Source organism: Henckelia pumila, chromosome 2 (assembly GCF_033568475.1).
Source record: "Henckelia pumila isolate YLH828 chromosome 2, ASM3356847v2, whole genome shotgun sequence".
Taxonomy (NCBI): domain Eukaryota; kingdom Viridiplantae; phylum Streptophyta; class Magnoliopsida; order Lamiales; family Gesneriaceae; genus Henckelia; species Henckelia pumila.
Window position 1 is genome coordinate 32,807,743 of NC_133121.1, and position 11,660 is coordinate 32,819,402.

Genomic DNA, 11,660 nt, shown 5'->3' on the forward strand with positions numbered 1-11,660 from the left:
CTTGACAACAAAGCATCGACTCCTATATGTGTTGTAACTGTACCCAATCCCGACACCTGTTGACCCCAATAGAGTCGGTAAACGAGTCAAAGCACAGTACTAGCATATAGAGTCTCAATGATGTTTCAAGTATTAAGGACTAATGGTGTACAACCAAAACCGCGGACTATATCCACTCGATAAGTGATAACCACTTGGAAAGTCCGGATAGGGTAGTTCGATCATTCATCATATGAATATCCATTTGCATGCTTCGAACATCTCTATGTTCCCTACCAATGAAACGTGGTACTCTGCATCGCAAATGCTAGTCTCAAACTCGAGCGATCCTTATCCTTATTATCGGACGGCTCAATCGACTAGGAACAGTTTAGAATATACAGTGACTATAAGATGTGTTTCATGATAGACATCCCCATGTTCTACCACATCTTACATACACTATAGTATATTCAAGGTCTTTATCAAAACAACAATAGTATATCACAATATAACAATATGAAGAAAGATAAAGTCATTGCCTTTAATAAAAGTGTAAATAATATTAAACAAAAGATTGTTTATACAAAGAGTCATCAAAGCCCTTAGCCACAAGTTGGCTCACTGGGCACCCACTCTTTCAAGAAATTGTTATGTAGACTGGTTCTTCACTGGTTGATAATAAGTGAACATACTTTGATTGGACTGCTTCTTCTATTTCTTGAATAGACTGCTTCCTTTGTCTCATGTTTTAACCAGTTTGAATGACGTTCGAAAAACAGTTTGTCAAATACCAAAACGTGTTCTAAAAATTTCTCATTTTTTGTATTTGACAATATTAAGCAGTTCACTAAGCTTTTCATTCTCCCTTTTTACTACTATATTTAATTCTGATAAAGTCTTCAAAATTCTGCTGATTCACCTGACCTGCTAACAGGATCGAAAACCACTTTATGGGAATCAGTTTGGGGTGAATGTGCGAACTTCCCAAACTGAATGTATTGTAGCAGTTGTCCCATTGATGCTAAATTAAGTTCAGTTGCGGTTAGTCAATTGAACTGGATCCTTCTCATGTGTCAATATTAATTGACAAACAAATAATTGTGTGCGGAATGATTCCAACTAACAGATTTGTACTATAATCAAATGACCCAACTGATTTCTTGAGTGGTTGAATGGGCTCAACTGAAATATGCATGAAACTAGAAAGTAAGAACCCAAGTATTTGTTTATGGATGTTCTGAGCTAAATCTCCTACGTCACCATTTCTTCCACCTCGAAAGGATTCACTTTAGAAGACTTTGACTATTACAACACTTTGCAACAGCCCGATCCCAGACTAGGGCTTACCCAACTACCTATCTCAGAACTTCTAAACTCAATCTCAAGAGCTCAGCCCTCTACTGATTTTTGTAACAACAATATTGTTTTACAGTTCACTGAATTAATCTATTACAAGATTTACAACTCAACAAGATTTGCACAAAGTGATCCTACACTTGATCAAATATGGCAATATGCAAGTGCTTTATCAGTTTAATTCAGTTGAGACTTTCTTGAATGCAGATGTAAGTTTTCTGTGTGTCTCACTTGTATTGCGTCTAGCGCCCTTATGTGTTACTGGTCTTCATATCCTTTATATAGGTATGGATTGCAATGGTTCTTTAATTCAAATTGCATCTGTACTACAACAATATTATACCGTTATGAAGGTACTCTGTCCCTCTGCAACTTTTGTGACGTCAGCTTGTGTACAGGAAACTCTATCCTTAAAAGGTGGACTGATATCGAGAATTCAGTTTTTGGTTATGAAGTCTCGGAGTTCCGTCTTGCAGCTGTTCAGTCTTGGTAATTTAGTTTGGATCGCGGGAACAGTTTTGCTTGTGGAAGACTGATTCAGTTTAGTCCATTAAACTGAATGCAGTGTACAAGATGAACTCAGTTTGGTTGTATTGACAAATTGATGACTTCAGTTCGGCTCTGGTCAAAGTCAATTCAGTTTGGGCACTTCAGTTTGGCTCTGAATCTTGTCCACTATATGTCTTCAGTTCGGCTCTTGGACAAAAACAGTTTACCTCAGTACTTTGCCTATGTTGTTTTGTCCACACTAAAACTTTGCATATCTAAAAAATTTCTCCCTTTTTGGTGTTGATAAAACCTTGCATGTAATTCATCTTCGGGCAATTTCTGATCTTGAAATCTTGAATCATTTGATGCTAGACTGATCTTCAGTTGATGATTGATTTTTGCCTCTCAGCTGCTAACAGTTTCCTTCCTTCAATAATTTATTTTTTCGAGAATGTGATGTCTCCCCCTGAATGGGTAATATCTTTTATTGATTTCGACGAGAGATTTTTTTTAGGCCTCGAATGATCTTCTTAGTCGGATTTGTTTATGTTCAGTCTTTCTACTTCACTTGGGGTTCTAGAATTGACTTTATCAGTTGGCTCTGCATAAATTCTTCGTTCCCCCTTAATAGGAGATTCCAGTTGTTAGGGTTGTGTTGGGAATCGTGTTGTCTCTTCGTATTCTCAAAAGTACCTAAAATGTTATGGAAAATAGTGAGCATGTGTACGATTCTTCGTATACCTTGAATATGTTTATAAAAAAGATACAAATTCCCTGAATTTGAACATAGTATCAACAATGGAGAATGCATGATTTGATCAAAATCAAAACTCAGAGGCCATTTTAGAAGCACAAAATAAGAAATACGATAACATCGTCTCTATGAAGACAAATTCTATCAAGTCTAAGGTGAAGTAGTTGAAGTCACTCATTGCTGCACCACTTCTGCAAGTTTAGGATAAAATACTAAAGAGGTACAAATTGCGGCTAGGTACTACAAAGTTCGAAGATCTATTCACATCCGAAGGAATTTTTTTTTTGATGCTTATGAAAGAACTCCAGACTCTAGATAAGATCTCCTCTTCTCTTGAATTTTAGAAGATTTCTGCAGGTGAACTGAGCATATGGATGAGCTATTGGATGATGGTAGTAGAGTAGGAGATCCAAATTTTAAAATATCAATTATAAATAAAATCTATTTCAGTTTTGTTATGTTGTTCTCTTTATTTCAGTCCATGGGAAGTATTACTTACAAATGATCGAGAATAAAACTATATATACGTATCAACAGTCGTGAAGCAAACTTAATAATAAAACCAATTAATGCTTTAATTGAGAATAGAGATAAGAAATCTTAGTCATGAATCAAGATGTGTTATTAAGCCGTTGTCTTCGATCTTTGATGAAACACTAAGTGTGATTAACAATCCTTTGTATTAATTTGCAAAAGTGATGTTCCCCCCCCCCCCCCACCTCAGTTTGCCTCTAAACTGATTTCCTATCAGTGTCCTCTCAAACTGTTGTCCATATGCATTGAAAAACTTGTGAGGATTGATTTTGTAAATTGATGAATCGTAATAATCTTTTCTGAAGTTCAAGGTGGGGTATCAATTTGGCTCCATAGTTTATCGGTTTACATATTCCAAACTGATTTCTTGAGTTCTTCAGTTTCTGTCACCTGCGCGTAAGCACAAAATCAAACTAGACTATGGTACCCAAGTCTTTGTGGGTCCCCGATGGATTAATCCCTTAGGAATCCATACTTGTATCAACCTAACTGGTCGACCACTAGCAGTTTTTTAATTCGGTTGTGCATAAACAGTTTTGTGTAAATAATTCCGATTTGTGTGGATGATAATATGCATTAGATTTTGGGTGATGTGTAATATATCTAACATGTTGTTTCACCCTTCCCACATCATAAGTTTGCCTATATCTTCTTTGAACAAGATTTTTGTAGGGTCTGTGTTTGTGTTTTCCAGTCATAAGATGTGTGTGGCTTGAATGGATTTCTAGTCTTGCCTTGCACAAGAGCTCTGTGGCACATATCCAATTCCAAACTTCCAACAATTTTTCAAAGATTCAACGGGTTTGTCATTCCGTGGGTCAAGATTACTCTGTTCATGTACCAAACTGGATTTAACAAAGTGAATATACTTGTCTTTGCACATATTCAGTTTTGGTTTAGTATTTGACTCAGCAATGCAGTCATTGTTAACTAATTCAAGACCAGTCTTGTCTCCAATAGGATTTTGTGACTTCTGTATCTCATTTAGAAAAATTGAGGAAACCAGCCTCAGATTTTCTGATTTCTATTGCTGAATCTCAAATTATAGCTTGTCATTTTCACTCTTAATCTTATCAATCTCCGCCTCTATACTGATTCTCTCAACTGACTGTTCCCAATTTGGCTCAGTTGAGGTGTCTGACAGATCATTTTTCTTTGTTTCGACTTATTCAAATGCTAAGCACAGTCTCTGGTACTCATCAACCATTTCGTGCAGTGCATTGACTAACTGTTCTTGTGTAAATTCATTCAAGTTCAAGTCAAATACATGTCCACTGGTAGAATCCTGGTTGGATATTTGTTCATGATGGCAGATTGATCATCTCCGAGCAACATATATATTAAATGGGTTATTCAATAAGTTCAATTAACGAACTCCTGCCCTCTCAGTCTTTATCACTTCATCACTTATCTTGATAAACTGCTGCCAGAGATTCTTGGCCATAGAACATGTCTCAAAAGTCTTGGCAGTACAATTGTCCACAGTGGTTTACCAGAATCTCTTGGCGATCTCACTCAAAGTAGCCATTTGAAATAAATTCAGAGACGAGAAGGGACCTCGTTCTGATACCACTTGACAGGATCGAAAACCACTTGATGAGAATCAGTTTGGGGTGAATGCGTGAACTTCCCAAACTGAATGTACTGTAGAAGTTGACCCGTTAAGATGCTAAACTGAGTTAATGTGTGCGAAATGATTCTAACTAACAGATTAGAACTATAATAAAATGACCCAACTGATTTCTTGAGTGAGTGAGTGAGTGAGTGCGCTCGACTGAAATATGCGTGAAACTAGAAAGTAAAAACAAAATTGTTTGTTTATGGATGTTTGGAGATAAATCTCCTATGTCACCCCTTCTTCCACCTCGGAAGAATTCACTCTAGAAGACTTTGGCTATTATAACACTTTGCAACAGCCCGATCCAAGACTAGGGCTTACCCAACTGCCTATCTCAGAACTCCTTGACTCAATCTCAAGAACTCAGCCCTCGACTGATTCTTGTTACAACAATAGTGTTTTACAGTTTACTAAATTGATCTATTACAAGATTTACAACTCGAAAAGCTTTGCACAAACTGATCCTACACTTGATTAAATATGGCTATATGCAAGTGCTTTATCAGTTTAATTCAGTTGAGACTTTCTTGAATGCAGATGTACGTTTTCTATGTGTTTTACTTGTATTGCGTCTTGCACCCGTATGTGTTACTGATCTTCATCTCCTTTATATAAGGATGGATTGCAACAACTCTTTAATTCAAATTGCATCCGTACTGCAACAGTACTATACCGTTATGAATGTACTCTGTCCCTCTGCAACGTTTGCAGCGTCAGCTTGTGTACAAAAAACTCTATCCTCAAGAGGTGGACTGATATTGGGATTTCATTTTTTTGTTATGGAGTCTTGGATAGTTCAGTCTTGCAACTGTCCAGTCTTGGTAATTTAGTTTGGCTCGCTGGAACAGTTTGGCTTGTGGAAGACTAATTCAGTTTAGTACACTAATGCAGTTTACTAGATGAACTCAGTTTGGTTTTCTTGACCAATTGATGACTTCAGTTTGGCTATGGTCAAATTCAACTCAATTTGGGCCCTTCAGTTTGGCTCTAAATCTTGTCCTATTTACATCTTCAGTTCGTCTCTTGAAAAAAAAAACAGTTTTACTTCAATATTTTGCCTATGTTGTTTTGTCAACACCGAAACTTTGCATATCCCAACAATTTTTCCCTTTTTGGTGTTGATAAAACCTTAGCATGTAACTTCATCTTTGGGCAATTTCTGATCTTGAAATCTTGAATCATTTGATGCTAGACTGATCTTCAGTTGATGTCTTGATTTTGCCTCTCAGATTCTAACAGTTTCTTTTCTTCAATAATTACCCATTTTGAGAATGTGATGTTCCCCCCTGATTGGGTGATTGCTTTTATTGATTCCGTTGAAAGATATTTTTAGGCCTCGACTGATTTTCTTATCCGGAGTTGTGTCTGCTTTGTCTTTCTACTTTACTTGGGTTTCCAAAAATGACTTTATCAGTTGGCTCTGCATAAATTTTTCGTTCCCCCTTGATAGGTGATTTCACTTGTTAAAGTTGTGTTGGGGATCGTTTATCTCTTTGTATTCTCATAAGTACCTGAAATGTTATGAAAAACAGTGAGCATGTGTACGACTCTTCGTATACCTTGAATATATCTATAAAAGAGATACAAATTCCCTGAATTTGAACATAGAATCAATAGTGGAGAATGCACGATCTGCTCAAAATCAAAACTCAGAGGCCAATTTAGAAGCACAAAAGACAAAATATGAGAACATCGTCTCTATGAAGACAGAGTCGATCAATACTAAGGTGAAGAATTTGCAGTCACTCATGGCTGCTCCTCTTCCACAATTTTATGATAAAAGGCTAAAGACGTTCAAACTGCGGCTAGGTACTACTCAGTCTGTAGATCTCTTCACATCCGAAAGAATTTTCCTTCTGATTCTTATGAAAGAGCTCCGGACTATATATAAGATCTCCTCTTCTCCATAATTTCAAAAGACTTCTGCAGGTGAACTGAGCATCTAGATGAGCTACTGAATGATGGCAGTAGAGTGGGAGATCCAAATTGTAAAATATTAATTATAATATGTTGTTCCCTTTATTTTAGTTCATGCGATGTATTACTTACAAACGATCGAGACTAAAACTTTATATACGTATCAACCGTCGTGAAGCAAACTGAAATAATAAAACCAATTAAAGCTTTAATTGAGAGATAGGGATAAAGCTTAGTCATGAATCAAGATGTGTTATTCAGTCGTTGTCTTTGAGCTTTGATAAAAAACTTAGCATGATCAACAATCCTTTGTATTAGTTTGCAAAACTGATATTCTCCCTCACTTTAGTTTGCCTCTAAACTGATTTCCTATCAGTTTCCTCTCAAACTATTGTCCATATGCATTAAAAAACTTGTGAGGATAGATTTGGTAAACTGAGGAATCATAATAAACTTATTTCCTATCAGTTTCATCTCAAACTGTCGATCATTTGTATTTCATGCGTATTATTTTTATTTCAATATTAACGCTTAACAATATATTAACATATAAGAAACAAACATAAGCAAATCATCATTGATATTTAAAGTAAAAGATAGGGATGAGAAAGCTTAGTTATGGTTTGTGGCGTGTCATTCAGTCACTGTTCTTTGCTGGACATTTTTCTGTCTTAGACTGCTCTTGGAGCAGTCGGCCAATCACTGTCTTCAATGTCAAGGAAACATTTTATGTAACCAGCATATTTCTGAATTAATATGCAAACTCGATGTTCCCTCTTTCTCCAGTTCCTCATTAATGATGTCCCTTTTTATTTCCTGTCACCTGCAAATACTTAATACAAACTGGAATTTGGTACACAATTCTTTGTGGGTCTTGAATTTATTAGTCCTTTAGGAACCCAAACCTTGATTAACCTAACTGGTCGATCATTGAATGTGTCCCATAAATTTGATGTCTTGTGCAGTTTGTGTGTGTGATAATATGAATTGGACTGTGAATCATGTGTTCGTGAGTGTGCTTGATAGGTATGTGATGTAGTGTGTGGTTTCACCCTTTTCTCATTATAAGTTTGCCTGTATCTTCTTTGCACTGACCTTCCGTAAGATCTGTGGTTATGTTTTCCAGATATGTGCTTGTTTTGATTGAAATTCCAATATTGTCTTACACGAGAACTCTGTGCACATAATCAATTCCAAAATTCTTGCCAGTGTTCTTAGTTTTAATAGGTTTTTCATTTTTCTAAACATGGCTACTGCGTTCATGTATCCGACTCTATTTGACAAATTGAATATATATTCCTTTGCACATATTCAGTTTTGGCTGAGTATCAACCTCATAACTATTTTTATCTTCTTTAAAACCTAGACCAGTATTATCAATACCTAGTCTCTGTAGTTCATGTATTGCTCTCAAGGTGACTGAAGACTTATTCCAAGTGTGAATCAGTTCAGTGAGTCTCAGATTTTCTAATATTAACTGTAGACTCTCAACTTGTAGCTTAATATTTTCAGTCTCAAGCTTAGAAATCTCTGCCTCTAGATTGACTTTTTTTGGCAGTTCATTTTTCTTTACTTTGACTTACTCAAATGCTAAGAATAATTTTTTATACTCATTAGCCATTTCGTGCAGTGTATCAACTAACTCTTCTCATGTAAAATTATTATAGTTAAAACTAAATACCTGTTCACTTGTAGATGGTTGATAGTACTTTTTTACCGGTGGAGGGCTGATCTTCATGAGCCATGAAACAACTACTTTCTTGTTCATTGGATTTTTATGATCTATCTGAACATCAAGATTCTTCATTAATTGCAATTGGTTCAGTTGAGCATCATATGAGTAAATAAGATTATTTGATTGGTTGAATCGTGTTTTGCTCATCTTTAGAAATGTTTGAACAACATGATTCTTCAATATCTTTTATTAATGGACTAGTGGCCTGCTCATTTTTCTCATTATCTCCTGGCTTAGTCAACTGCTGCCAAATATTCTTAGCACTAGAACATGTTTACATGGTTTTGGTAGTGTAGTTGTCCGTAGAAGTCTATCAAAAACTCTTAACGATCTCACTAAAAGCAGCCATATGAAGATGTTCAGTTACGAAAAGAACCCTCTTGGATACCACTTGTTGGGGATTGATTTCAGCTTGAAGAAAACTTCTTTACTCAAAGAAGGAGAGTAGTTCAATGCCACAAATTTCCTCGGTTGAGCAGTTGAAACCTTGATTTTTCAAAATTGAGTTCAGTTGTTATTAGAAACTGGACTCTACTTTTTCTTGTGTGTCAAAGTTAATTAGCCAACAAATATATGTGCAAAAATAGGCTGATAAGTTCAATTTTTGCACTTATATTTTATATGATTTAACTTGATTTTTGTTATGTGTCGAACGATATTATGCGTATTTTGTTTTTTTTTTTGTAAGGCCCAAAAATATTAAATTATTAATTATGGAATTTGAGAACTAAATTCCATATTAAGGGCTAATATTGATTTGAGAAGTTATGGAAATGATAGATTTAATTTCCGAGCCGAAAATATTTAATTTGAGAATTTACGGATTTTGAGAATTAAATTCCGAGAATTTAATTCTTTAAAAGAATAAATATTCTATTTGAATATTTATGGGATTTAAGATTAAATTCCATGTTTCGGGAATTAACGAAGATTAATTTTGAAGATACAAACCGATCAGGGACTGATTTGAAAATATCGAAGTTGCAAGGGCTAAAGTGCAAATGGTCGGGATTATTTAATTAATTCGAATTTAATTTATTTTAATCCAAGTATATTTAATTTGGGAATATTTAGAGTTTCGATTTTAATTCTAATATTCTTAAATTATTTTGGATTGAAATTGAATTAAAAAGAAGGCCGAGGACTGAATTGTAATTAATGAAGATTTGAGGGGTTAAATTGCAATTTATGCAATACATATCCGATTTAATCAGATTTGTAAGCATATACACGTGCATATGTTGTAAGAAAACTTCAGAATTTGGAAATTCAAACAGAGGAGCTCGAACCTCTTTCTTTTCATTTGTGTTTTGATTTTCAAATCGCCGTAACTTTTGATCCACTCGTCCGATTTCAATTCCGAAAGATGTTCTGAAATCCTTGCAACGAGGCCTTCGATTTGATGTAAGTATTTAATCATCTCGGCATGTTTTGAAGAACTAAATTTGGCAGAGAACAGTACTTTGATATAGTTTCATGTTCTTGATCTTATATGTGTTTCGTTGTCGAGACCGGAACGATGAGTTATTGTTATATGAACTTCTGAGTATTTCAGCATGTATTTGTATTGTTAGCATACGATTATAGCTGCTGATTTGAGGATTATGAATGATATGAATTGATTAGAAGTTGGAGAGAAGTTAGCTTCGCATTCGATATTTCGTCGGTTATCGATTTTTAATCGCTACGCCGTCGATTCGTGTTTTTTGACTGTTTTGATAGCCTATAACTGAGTTGAGATAGTTTTTTAGATGTTATGAATGTTATGGCATTTTTATTTCTCGATTTCAGTTGAGTTTCGAAGGCTAACGATTCACGACTCCGAGTTGTACCGAATAAGAAGAAGTTGAAGTTTGAAATGATGTTGATTGAATTTATATTGATGATTTTGACTCGATTCTGAAATGATTGAATAGAATGAAGTTTGATATGCATGTTTGATGATATGTTTCAGAGTTTAATAGGAGACTATTGACTCAAGAACCTCAACTTGAAACCGAAGAAGAAGTGATCAAGATTGAAGTGAATTTGATTGAAGATGGATTGAGGTTTGAATTATCAGATTCTTGTAGGAGTTGTTGTACTTCCTATCCAGATGTGGAACATCGTCAACTCGAGAATGAAAGGTATAATGACAACATCGCGAGTCAGGGACTGTGAAACTCAAGAACGACTATTCTTGAGTTATCCCGAACAAATCACATACTTGTTTAAGTACTTGTTCTTGAGGTAGAGCTTATGTTATTGTCAATCCATTACAGGTAGTGGATCTTTATTGCTTTTGATATGATTGTATATTGAGTTGATTCTATGCCAAGGTTGCGGTTAACCTTATTTGCGAGTCGTTTACGAACTCGTTAGATGGATATCCATGTCAAGATCGTTTACGAATATTGATGGCAATGAAGTAAGAAGAATCAATTCTTGAGATAAGCGCGCTATATAAATAGAAGTCTTGATTTGAAGTTGAGTCGATATATGCATTATTTTTACTCTATTTTTGAGTTTATATGTTTAGAGTTGATATGAATTTATTTAACACATTTATATGTCGATTATACTGAGAATGATTTCTCACCGGAGTTTATCCAGCTGTTGCTTTGTTTTGTATGTGTGCATTGCAAAAGATGGGGCAGGAGCTTTGTTGAGACGACATTGATAGCTCGGGAGAGAGATGTAGCAATTGTGGACTCGGGTGTATAAGATAAAGAATGGTATATTGATAGCATCAAACTTAGCAAGAACTTAAGACTTGAAGTTTGTTTATGCTATGTTGAATAGCTTGTAGTTTTATATCTTTGAGCTATTCATTTGATGTAATACATGCATGATTTGATGATAGCAACTTGGTATATGAATGTATGCATGTTCTCAGATTTTATAATATGTTTAGAATTGAATTTGGTTGATGAATTATGACTTGGTTCCAAGTCTTGACAGCAAAAATCAGCAGCAGATTTCGAGCAAAAGTTAGCTCGCTCGATCGGGTGAAAGTTACCGATCGAGCAAGGCCTGTATTCTTGGGCAGAAAATATGAAATTTCTTGCTCGCTCGATTGGCTGTTTTCAGCCGATCGAGCGAGGCCAAAATTAATTCAGACCCGAGAGCATGATTTTTCTTGCTCGCTCGATCGGCTGATTTTGCCCGATCGAGCGAGGCTCTGAAATTTTTATAAAAAAAAAATTTCTGCTCTTGATTTATTATTCTTTAATTGTTTGATTAATTTTTTAATTAATCATTAGCTGCCCTAAAATGAGATTATCAACCCGAGGTCC